The 10,993-nt window shown below is 48.0% G+C and overlaps 1 pseudogene; it reads left to right on the forward strand.

The window, feature by feature from the left end:
• The first annotated feature begins 1,362 nt into the window (after nt 1-1,362).
• On the forward strand, nt 1,363-8,724 carry LOC112648159 (39S ribosomal protein L39, mitochondrial-like; annotated as a pseudogene).
• The last annotated feature ends 2,269 nt before the right edge of the window (nt 8,725-10,993 follow it).

The raw sequence follows: 10,993 nt of genomic DNA on the forward strand, positions 1-10,993 counted from the left end.
TTAATTAAAAAAAAAATCTTGCAAGTACAATTAGAACCGTATGATATTGTGATGAGAATTTTCAGAACACACCAGGACATGTGGCCTGACTTACGGTTTGGCCATGGGACACAGGGTTTGAAGCTGGAATTACTTCCCCAGATGTGGGACACATACATACATGCACACTGGCCATGAGGGCCGCCAGCCAAGAGTGAATCTGGAGAATAGCTTTACTAGAGGGAAGTCCTCCAGATACTATATTGTCAGTGACTCTAGGCCACCCATGGTGCCACAGTCCCAGGGCAGTGCAAGCTGTCAGGGGACCAAATAAAATCGATGCCTGCCTGCGGCTAAAACAATGAGTCTTTTGAGCTATTGTCCCACCCAGGAAACTTCTCTGACGACAGTGTCGTCGTTCTATACAAAGGCAAGTCCACCGGTCCTGACCGACGTGGACACTGTCAAAAGCATTACAACCTCTTAGCCACAATTTGGAAGCTTTTGGGTGGAATTCAGATAACTGCGTTCTGTCCCTTTGCCTGTCTTGGGAGAAGAACCTTCCTCCTAGGCCTGGTATCTAGCAGCACGCTCCAGGATGGTGCCTGGAGAATAAACCAGATGCTCTTTCTCATTCTTGTGTTCTGGTTTGCATTACTCATCCCCGCCGACACCTTGCTATTACATAAACTCCAAATTAAGTTTTATTAAAAAGGTATTGTTGATGCCCTGAAGATTCACCCAGTCCTTCATTCATTTATTAAAGGATTAGTTAAAATCGGAGTAATTTATCGCATACTGAAATTAAAATTGCACAGAAAAACATCCATTTCCCTGTCCAACCCTCCAGCTTATAGGTTAAGCTGGAGTCACAGAAATTGCTGGGGAAGGGGAGTCTGTGTGTTGAGGACCTGGGGACCCTGTGAGATGAGCCACCTGTTCCTGGGGAGCAGGACTCAGATTGAAGGAAGGGAAGGGCCAACAGAAGGGCTCAGGGGTGTGCTCCAGGGAGGCCTTGGGAAGCCACCAGGTGTACTGCAAGATGGAAACTTGGAGGGACATGCAGAAAGGAGAGGGAGGACACATTGAGGATGAACGTCACCTACTAGACAATTTTGCGTTCAGTCCTCTTTGGGTGTTTCTGCCAATCCAGAGTTTTCACAGCTGCCTGCCTAGGAGGTTCCCTAGGAGTTTATTGAGCAAATTTCTATGATGCCTGAAATGTGATGCATAACAATAGTCAGCCTGAGCAAATCCCCAGGTGTCGGACCTGAAAGCAAAATTCTCAGGACTGGCCAGACACTGCTGACAGTTTCTTTCCATGCCAGAGACCTGTGATGGGGCAGGTCACTGCTTCGCCCACCAAGGGTGTGCCCAGCAGGCATGGGGGTGAGGTGAGGGTGGGGTCTAACCTTTACGTTCTGTCTTTGCAAGGATTTCTGGAGAGTACAGAGCAAGAATTCTTGGCCTAGGAGGTGAGAAGGCTCCCAGGTTCTCCTCTGGGCAGTAATCCTGTTGCTCTCCTTCTAGGCTTTCCTTTTTCCCTTCATTTTCTTCCTTCCTTCCTTCCTTCCTTCCTTCCTTCCTTCCTCCCTCCCTCCCTCCCTCCCTCCCTCCCTCCCTCTCTCTCCTCTCTCTCTCTTCTTTCTTTCTTTCTTTCTTTCTTTCTTTCTTTCTTTCTTTCTTTCTTTCTTTCTCTTTCTTTCTTTCTTTCTTCTTTCTTTTTTTTTTAAAGATTTTATTTATTTATTCATGAGAGACACAGAGAAAAGGGCAGAGACATAAGCAGAGGGAGAAGCAGGCTGCCTGAGGCCATTAGGGGCAAGGAAGCTCTTAGCCCTTCCAGAGGCCAATCTCCAGAACTCAGCCTTTCTAACTTACACCAAAGAAATTTAAAATGAGGGCAGCCCAGGTGACTCAGCGGTTTAGGGCCGCCTTCAGCCTAGGGCCTGATCCTGGAGACCGGGAATCGAGTCCCACATTGGACTCCCTGCATGAAGCCTGCTTCTCCCTCTCCCTCTGCCTGTTTCTCTGCTTCTCTCTCTCTCTCTCTCTCTGTGTGTCTCTCATGAATAAATAAATAAAATCCTTAAAAAAAAAGAAATTTAAAATGAAACTTTAGGGATCCCTGGGTGGCGCAGCGGTTTGGCACCTGCCTTTGGCCCGGGGCACGATCCTGGAGACCCGGTATCGAATCCCGCATCGGGCTCCCGGTGCATGGAGCCTGCTTCTCTCTCTGCCTGTGTCTCTGCCTCTCCCTCTCTCTGTGACTATCATAAATAAAAAAAATAAAAAAAAAAGAAACTTTAAATTGTAAAATATCCCCACATTTCAAAATATTTGGAAGACAGAGACCAGATGAAGACAAATCCACCCGTAACTCCATCACCCTATTCCAGTTCTCTGAGTATTGAAGTTTGAGTTATTAATACAGATTGGGGTTGTAGTTGGTACATGGGGCCACATGAAGGGACCCACAGAGTCTTAGTTAAAAAAAAAAAAAGACTATCCTTTGAGAATGAAATTAGGAAAAATTGTGGAGATCAGCCCCCTGCAAAAACAGCCCAGTCTATGACATTGTGTGACATATGTTTGCTGAGACATTTCACCTTTCTTACTTGTAAAATGGCGACAGTGCTCGAATTCCTTTCCTTTCAGAGTCATTGTGGGAGAAAGTGAAATAATTTCCTGAGTGTCTCCCTTCCTGCACACACTCAGGTTTCTCTGATCAGAGACCAGAGTCAAATCCTTCGTAACTCCTGTGTTGAAATCCTAACCCCCGCTGCGCTCCTGGAAAACGGGGTCACTGCAGATGTCATTAGTTAAGAGGAGGTTGTACTGGAGTAGGGGGACCCCTAAACCCGTAGGACTGGGTTTCATCACAGGGAGCCTTTTGGAGACAGACATGCATGTAGGGAGCTTGACCGGAGGAGGCATAGGGAGAAAACCACTGTCTAGGAGCCTGGGAGTGACACCTGCCATAGATGCTCCCCTTCCAGCCCTCAGAAGGAACCAAACTGCCTACACCTCAGTTTCAGACTTTTGGCTCCCAGAGCTGTGAGACCATACATGTCTATGGTTTAAGCCAGCCAGGTCGTGGTACTTGGGTTATGGCAGCAAATTAATACACCCATCATGTAGGAGATACTTTCTCTTATCTGCAGTTAGTTCCTGGAGAAGGTGGACAGATTAGTGAGAAGTCAGTCTCTTGGCTTCCAGGCCGCCAAGGCCCATCCAACACCCGCCTGAGGCCTGGGACTGAGGCACCATCATTGTCCTCCATATCTGGCCCAGACTGATCCTGCCCTAGAATAACCCACGTTGACCTAGACCCAACTGCCATTCCTGAGCCAGCGAAGATGGGCACAGTAAGTCCTTGAGACTTGGCTTCACGGAAACTTCCTCTGGCCAGAGTCAAGTCATTTGGGAACCTTTGATGATGCAAGCTTGCAAACCAGAGAGTCTGCAGAGCCAGCAAAGGGTGCTGAATGCAGACTGACTCCCTTTCCCAGGGCACAACGTTGGAAAATATAGATAGGGCATCTTAAAAATATTTATCTATTTATTTATTTTAGAGGAGGAAAGGGAGAGACAGAGAGAGAGAATGAGTAGGAGGGGCAGAGGAAGAGAGAGTCTTTAAGTAGACTCCGTGCTGAGTGCAGAGCGCCATGCAGGGCTCGATCTTACGACCCTGAGATCATGACCTGAGCCAAAACCAAGAGTCAGACCTTAACTGACTGAGCCACCCAGGTGCCTCTTTTATTATTATTATTTTTAAATATTTATTTATTTTCTAGGAAGAGACAGAGAGAGAGAATGGATAGGGCATCTCGTCCCAGAGTCCTTTGGTCTTTCCCTGGGGTTCATTTAATGTTTCTTGGTTTCTTTTTTTTAATTTTTAATTTTTAATTTTTTTTGTTTCTTGGTTTCTGCCAAGAGAATTATCACTGGGAAGAAGAGGGCAGTTGGGCTGAGCATCAGAGCATAGCTTGAAAGTGGGAATATCTAGGAACAGAAGGTTGAAGAGCTAGGGCAGACGATCAGGAAAACAATGCAGACGAGGTGGTAGATGATACGGAATTACTGCTGACTTCACCATGTGCAATAAAACTGTTGGAAGATTATTCTTATCCCTGTGTCGGGGGAGGGGGAGGGGAGGAGGGATGAATGCAGATATAGCAAACATGCATTATTTTTTTTAAGATCTTATTTATTCTTTTTTTTTTTTTTTAGATTTTATTTATTTATTCATGAGAGACACACAGAGAGGCAGAGACATAGGCAGAAGGAGAAGCAGGCTCCCTGTAAGAAGCTCGATAGAGGACTCGATCCCAGGACCCTGGGATCACGCCCTGAGCTGAAGGTAGACGCTCAAAGGCTGAGCCACCCAGGTGTTCCTATTTATTCATTTTTGAGAGAGAGCACAAGCAGGGTGAGCAGCAGAGGGAGAGGGAGAAGCAGACTCCCCATGGAGCAGGGAGCCCCATCTGGGGCTCGATCCCAGGATCCTGAGATCATGACCTGAGCCGAAGGCTGATGCTCAGCTAACTGAGCCCCTAGGTGCCAGGAAAGGTGCATTATTAATCTGGGTGTAATGTATAGAACTGTTGTTATCCTGTTCTTACAACTTTTCTGTATGGTTAACTTTTTCATTAAAATGTTAGGGGAGGGGCAGCCCGGGTAGCTCAGTGGTTTAGTGCCGCCTTCAGCCCAGGGCCTGATCCTGGAGACCTGGAATAGAGTCCCACGTTGTGGTCCCTGAATGGAGCCTGCATCTCCCTCTGCCTGTGTCTCTGCCTCTCTCTCTCTCTCTCTCTCTCTCATGGATAAATAAATAAAATCTTAAAAAAAATAAAATAAAATGTTAGGGGAGGAGGGGTGCCTGTGTAGCTCAGTGGTTGAGCATTTGCCTTTGGCTCAGGTCGTGATTCTGGGGTCCTGGGATCGAGTCCTGCATCGGGATCCCCTCAGGGAGCCTGCTTCTCTCTGCCTGTGTCTCTGCCTCTCTCTGTGTGTCTCTCATGAATAAATAAATAAAATCTTTAAAAAAATAAAAATTAAAAATAAATAAAATTTTAGCGGAGGAGGAGACCCAGGAGTGCCTGGGTGGCAAGTTGGTTCAGCATCTGACTTTTGGTTTTGGCTCAGGTTGTGATCTTCAGGTCATGAGATGGAGCCCTGAGTGGGGCTCTGCCCTTAGTGTGGAGTCTGCTTGAGATTCTCTCTCTCTCTCTCTCTCTCTTTCTCTCTCTCTTTGTCTCTCTCTCCCTCCAGGACATGAGAGGAACCAGGTGAGGATTCAGAAGAATGAAATAATCTTGAGGGATGCCTGGGTGGCTCAGCGGTTGAGCGTCTGCCTTCGGCTCAGGGAGTGATCCTGGGATCCAGGATCAAGTCCCACATCGGGCTGCCCACAGGGAGCCTGCTTCTCCCTCTGCTCGTGTCTCTGCCTCTCTCTTTCTGTGTCTCTCATAAATAAATAAATAAATAAATAAATAAATAAATAAATAAATAAATAAATAAATCTTAAAAAAAAAAAAGAAATAATCTTGAGACAGAGATGGGAAGAAAGGGGGAAAACTTGGGAAAAGCCTGCAGTAGGGTTGAGGACCAGACAGAAAGGGGAAGCTCGGGCCATCGTCTTTATCCTTTGTTCAGTTCCTCCATGGCCAGAGGAAGTTCTGATTGAGCACGAAAAGCCTCAACAAAAATCACTCCAAATTTCCATTTTTAGGTTGACAGGGCAACACAAGAAGGAAAACGCGAAGTGATTTTTCAGGCAATCTAACAGTATAATGAGCTTGCATAGGTGGAAGGGTACCTTGTCCACCGCTGAGGGGCTGGAGCTGGGAGCCTGGGCAGCCCAAATCGAAGAGCCAGAGCGAGGGCTTTATTCCTCAGAAGAGGACAATATAGGGCAGCTCTGGTGGCTCAGCGGTTCAGCGCTGCCTTCAGCCCAGGGGTGATCCTGGAGACCCAGGATCGAGGCTCGTGTCAGGCTCCCTGTGTGGAGCCTGCTTCTCCCTCTGCCTGTGTCTCTCCCTCTCTCTCATGAATAAATAAATAAAATCTTTTTTTTTTCTTAAGAAGAGGACAAGATGATGCCCTCAGGAAGCTCAGTCTTGTCCTCTGCCTCCTAGTTCACCAAGACCAGCCAGGCAACTGGAGGCACGAACTCCTCCTCCCCACAGACATCTCCACTGGATCATCACCCTCCCTGGCTTTCCTGGGGTTCAGAGAACTGGGCGTCCCCCCCCTCTTTCTTGCTCTGGGTCCCTGCTGCTGCTTTGGGGACTTGTCCCCTTGATGGACCAGCCAGGGTCCTGGCAGAGGGGAGGGGTGTGCTCAAAACCTGCTTGTTGAGCACTGCTAGGGCTTAACCAGGGAGCTGTGATGGAAAGGCCATGGCAGGGGTGCGGGCACCTGGGCATCAGGGGGCAGGGGAGGACACTGTGGTCTCAGGGCACTGTGAGGGGCGCCTGAGAGATCCTTGCCTCTCTCTCCTCCTGCCTCTTAGCTGTGCAGAGAATTCTGGAAACCGGAGGGCGTGGAGTCTCCCAGGACACGGAGTAGGGCAGAGGAGGAGGGGTCTTGGCTTCACAGAGACATTCCCTCTCTCCCCAGTTATCAGCTTCTCCCTCTAACTTGGTTTCTTTTCTCAGCTCCATCACAGAGAACGTTCCCTCCACGCTAATTTCCCCACTCCTGCCCACACCTCCCCTCCTCTCACGGGCAAACGTTTCCACAGACTGGTTTATAATACTTGTCTTCACTTCCTCACTGTCTGTTAACTCTTTAAAAAATCCTTGTTGACTTTTAGATTCCAAACACGCATTGAGTAATGCAAAATTTGAACACTACAAAAATACATAACATAGAAAGTAAAAGCTCTCCATAATGTTAGTCACTTTCCACACACGCACTCACACCAGAAATAACCACTGCCAAAAGTTTGGTGCATGTTTGTCTAACTTTAAAAATATATGTGTATAATGAGAATGGCTAAAATAAACACTTGTGACAACAGTACGTGCCAGAGAGGATACAGAGGAGCTGGACTACTGGGGTGTTGCTGGCGAGTTGGGGAGCACTCCTATGCAATGGGACGGCCCCTATAGGAAAGATGATGGCTGGGTCTCTCACTAATGACATAGGGGCTCACCATGGGACCCCATAGTCAACTCCTGGGCATCCATCCCAGAGAAATGAAAACTTACACCCACAGCAAAACCTGTACATGAATGCTCATAACGGCTTTATTCGTGGTTGTCCCAAACTGGATACAACCCCAATGTCCACACAGCTGACAGGTTAAATAAACTGTGGTCCATCCATGCCACGGGATACTGCTCAGCATTAAGACAGAAGGAACTGCTGATAAACACGGCCACCTGGGTGGCTCGCCGAAGAATTCTGCTGAGTGCAGAAAGTCAGTCTCAAAGGTTACACAGTGTGTAACTCCATTTATACAGCATTCTTGAAGTGACAAAATTATAGAGATGGAAAACAGATTAGAGGTTGCCAGGGATCAAGTGGAGGGGAGGAGGGGGTAACTGGCCATAAAGGTGGAGCACAAGCCAGGTGTGAGATGAAAGTATTTTCCACTGTGGTGGTCACACCTGTGATGTGTGATACAACCACAAAGAACTAAACATACACACACACACACACGTGAGTGTAAAACTGGTGAAATATGGGCGCCTGGGTGGCTCAGAGGTTGAGCATCTGCCTTTGGCTCAGGTCGTGATCCCAGGGACCAGGGATGGAGTCCTGCATTGGGTTCCCCACAGGGAGCCTGCTTCTCAACCTCTACCTATGTCTCCACCTCTCTCTTTCTGTCTTTCATGAATAAATAAATAAAATCTTAAAAAAAAAAACCTGGTAAAATCTGGTCACCAAGGAGGCTGCAGTCAAGGGGTCCAGGGGCTGCAGTTTGGTGGACCTGACCTGCTAGAGGGGCTGGCTGGAGATTCGTGGCAATATCATCACCAGCTTCCCAGTTGTCACCAACCAAGCTGTCCTGCAGACAGGTCTCTCTTTTTTTTTTTTAATTTTTATTTATTCAGGAGAGAGAGAGAGACAGAGACAGGGACACAGGCAGAGGGAGAAGCAGGCCCCACGCAGGGAATTCAACCCGGGACTCGATCCCAGGTCTTTAGGATCAGGCCCTGGGCTGAAGGCGGTGCTAACTGCTGAGCCAACCGGGCTGCCCCAGATGGGTCTCTCTGATGAAGAAAACAGGCAGTCATCATTGACTCCCTTAAGTTAGAAGGCTGAATGCAAACACGTGGGGGAAAACTGACGCTGGTATTATCCACGTGATGAATGAACACCTTTCAGCTCCTGACAGTGTGCCACAAATTTAAGTGAGTGACTCTATAGGAAGCCCATCCCGATGGGCTCTTCTGGACGTATAAGGCCTTGATGGAGTCTTGTGAGATGAAATTGCTCACTTTCAGAGATCAAGACCTAGGAGAAGTGACTGCAGCCTATGGGCACTCTCTGGTGGAGAACAGGCTGTGTGGCCATAGAGGCGTTCGAGGGTGAGTGCATGGCCAGTCTGGTTAGAGCTCCAGAAGTTCCCGCCCTCCCTGGAGCCTTTGCTATGATGTAGTTTTGGATAAGAGACCAACAAAAGAGAACGTACACTCCTTCACAAAAGATGCTTGTGCATTAACTCATAAAGATCTTCCATTTGAAAGCTGCCTTTTGCTTCTGGAAGTAGATGCAAAAGGAGCCTTATAGAGATAGCAGATTTCACAGAAGCAAAGCACCTCAGAACACCGAGAGGAGAATCGGCCTGCGAGACCTGGTGACCTCATGGTGTGAGGAGGGCCCCCTTCTTCCAACAGCAGGTATGGTCCTGGTTTGAAAGGTCAGAGTTTGAGATCTTCCAGCTACCGGCTGAGTGCTGTAGAGACCCCAGGGTGTCTCTCTTTCCCTGTTCAGGTGAGTGTACATTTTGCTATGGGGGATAAGTTATTGGGAAGATCTCTGAAGATGGTATTTGGAGTTCACACTTCAGAGGAAAGTTCATCTACCTATAACTTCCTATGCTTTAAATATGAATAATAAAGTAAAAGGTTTGGGTGGGGGCAGGGAGAGAGGGAGAGAGAATCTCAAGTGGACTCTGTGCTGAGAGTGAAGCCCCATATGGGGCTCGATCCCACGACCCTGAGATCGTGACCTGAGTGGAAATTGAGAGTTGGATGCTCTCAACCAGCTGAGGTGCCCAGGCACCTCTAAAATAAGTTTTCTGTGTAATGTTTTAAAAACATTACAGGCTACAGTTTCCTTAGATGTTACCAAAGGTGGAGATGGGTGGAAGATTTCTTTGCATTTTTTCTATGTAAAAACGTTTGATTGAGCTATAATTCACATCCCCATGGATTTGTCCTTTTAATGTGTACAGCTCACTGGTTTTAGTATACTCACAGAGTGGGGCAACCAAGTATCCTAGAGAACATTTTCATCACCCCAAAAAGAAGCCCTGTGCTTGTCAGTAGCCACTCTGCATTCTCCCATCCATGCCCCCATGCTCACAGATTTACTTTCACTCTCTGTTTGCCTGTTCTAGATATTTCACATAAATGGAATCATAAAATATGTAGTCTTTGGTGTCTGGTTTCTTTTACTTAGGATGATGTTTTTCAGGTTCGTCAGCATTATCATGTGTCAGGACTGAATTGTGATTGTTGTTTAAAGATTTTATTTATTTATTTGAGAGAGAGAGATGCAGAGAGAGAGAAAGAGAGTGCACGAGTAGGGGGTGGGGAGAGGCAGAGGGAGAAGCAGACTCCCCTGTGAGCAGGGAGCCTGATGCAGAACTCGATCCCAGGACCCTGAAATCATGACCTGAGCTGAAGACAGATGCTTTACCAGCTGAACCACCAGGCGCCCCAGGACTGTGTTACTTTTTTATGGCCAAATAATATTTCACTGTATGGAGATGCTTGACATTTTGTGTTTCCATTCTTCAGTTGGTGCCTTTTTGGGTTGTTTCCATTTTTTGGCCACTGCGAATAATGCTGCTAAGGAACATTCGTATATGTGTAAGTTGTCCTGTAGCCATGTTCTCAATTCTTTCAGGTATATACACTTAGGGATGGGATTGCTGAATCATATGTAACTTGGACGTTGGGAGGAACTGCCAAGCGTTTTCCAATGGGCTGCACGATTTTACAGTCCTGCCAGCAGTGCATGAGGGTTCTCATTTCTCCCCATCCTCCCCAACATTTGTTACTGCCCGTCTTTGCCATCATGACCATCCTCGTGGGTGGGCAGTGGTATCTCCTCAAGGTCCATGTTAGTTAACCTCCCACCTTGTGTCCCCCTAACCCCCCAGCTTCCAAGCTCCCTCTTTGGTGCCTGCAGCGCTGTGTGCAGAGAAACCGCCAGGAGCCACAAGGACACAGAATGTCCCTGTGCACGCACTGGGCTCCACGGGCAGGGCTAAGGTCCTGGCGGGCAGGGATGCTTCTTGGGGACACGCTTGCTCACCCATCACACTGCGCAGCAGGCTGCAGTCCCTTAAAGCAGGTTCGTTAAAGGAATGTGAGTGAACTTGAAACACCTCGTCACCCCCAGAAAGGAATGCCGGTGGAATAGGAGGGTGAGGAGCTTCACTCACTGGCGGGTGGCCTCACAGAGGCCACATCCTGGTAGAATTGAAACTGCTTTGTGAGCAGCAGAAAGAGACACAGCTGGAGGGGAAGAGACAGAAGAGGAAATGCCTTAGGTCTGCCACCTGGGGACTTAGAGCCCCGGAGCCTGCGGGAGCCCCCAGGAGAGTCACTTCCTTGCTGCTGGGGGGGTGGGGGGGCGCGCGGGAGGCAGGCTGAGCAAGGGGAGAGAATAGGACAGTGAGGGAGGACACAAAAGCTCCACCTCTGCTGGTCCTCCTTTGCTAAATTCAGCACCTAAATTCTAAGCTCCAAAGCCCTTTGTTTACTGAAAAGATGTTCGGGATCAACGGCCTCAAACACTTGGCACTTCTTTCCTCCTGAGTGGATCA

Source organism: Canis lupus, chromosome 7 (assembly GCF_003254725.2).
Source record: "Canis lupus dingo isolate Sandy chromosome 7, ASM325472v2, whole genome shotgun sequence".
Taxonomy (NCBI): domain Eukaryota; kingdom Metazoa; phylum Chordata; class Mammalia; order Carnivora; family Canidae; genus Canis; species Canis lupus.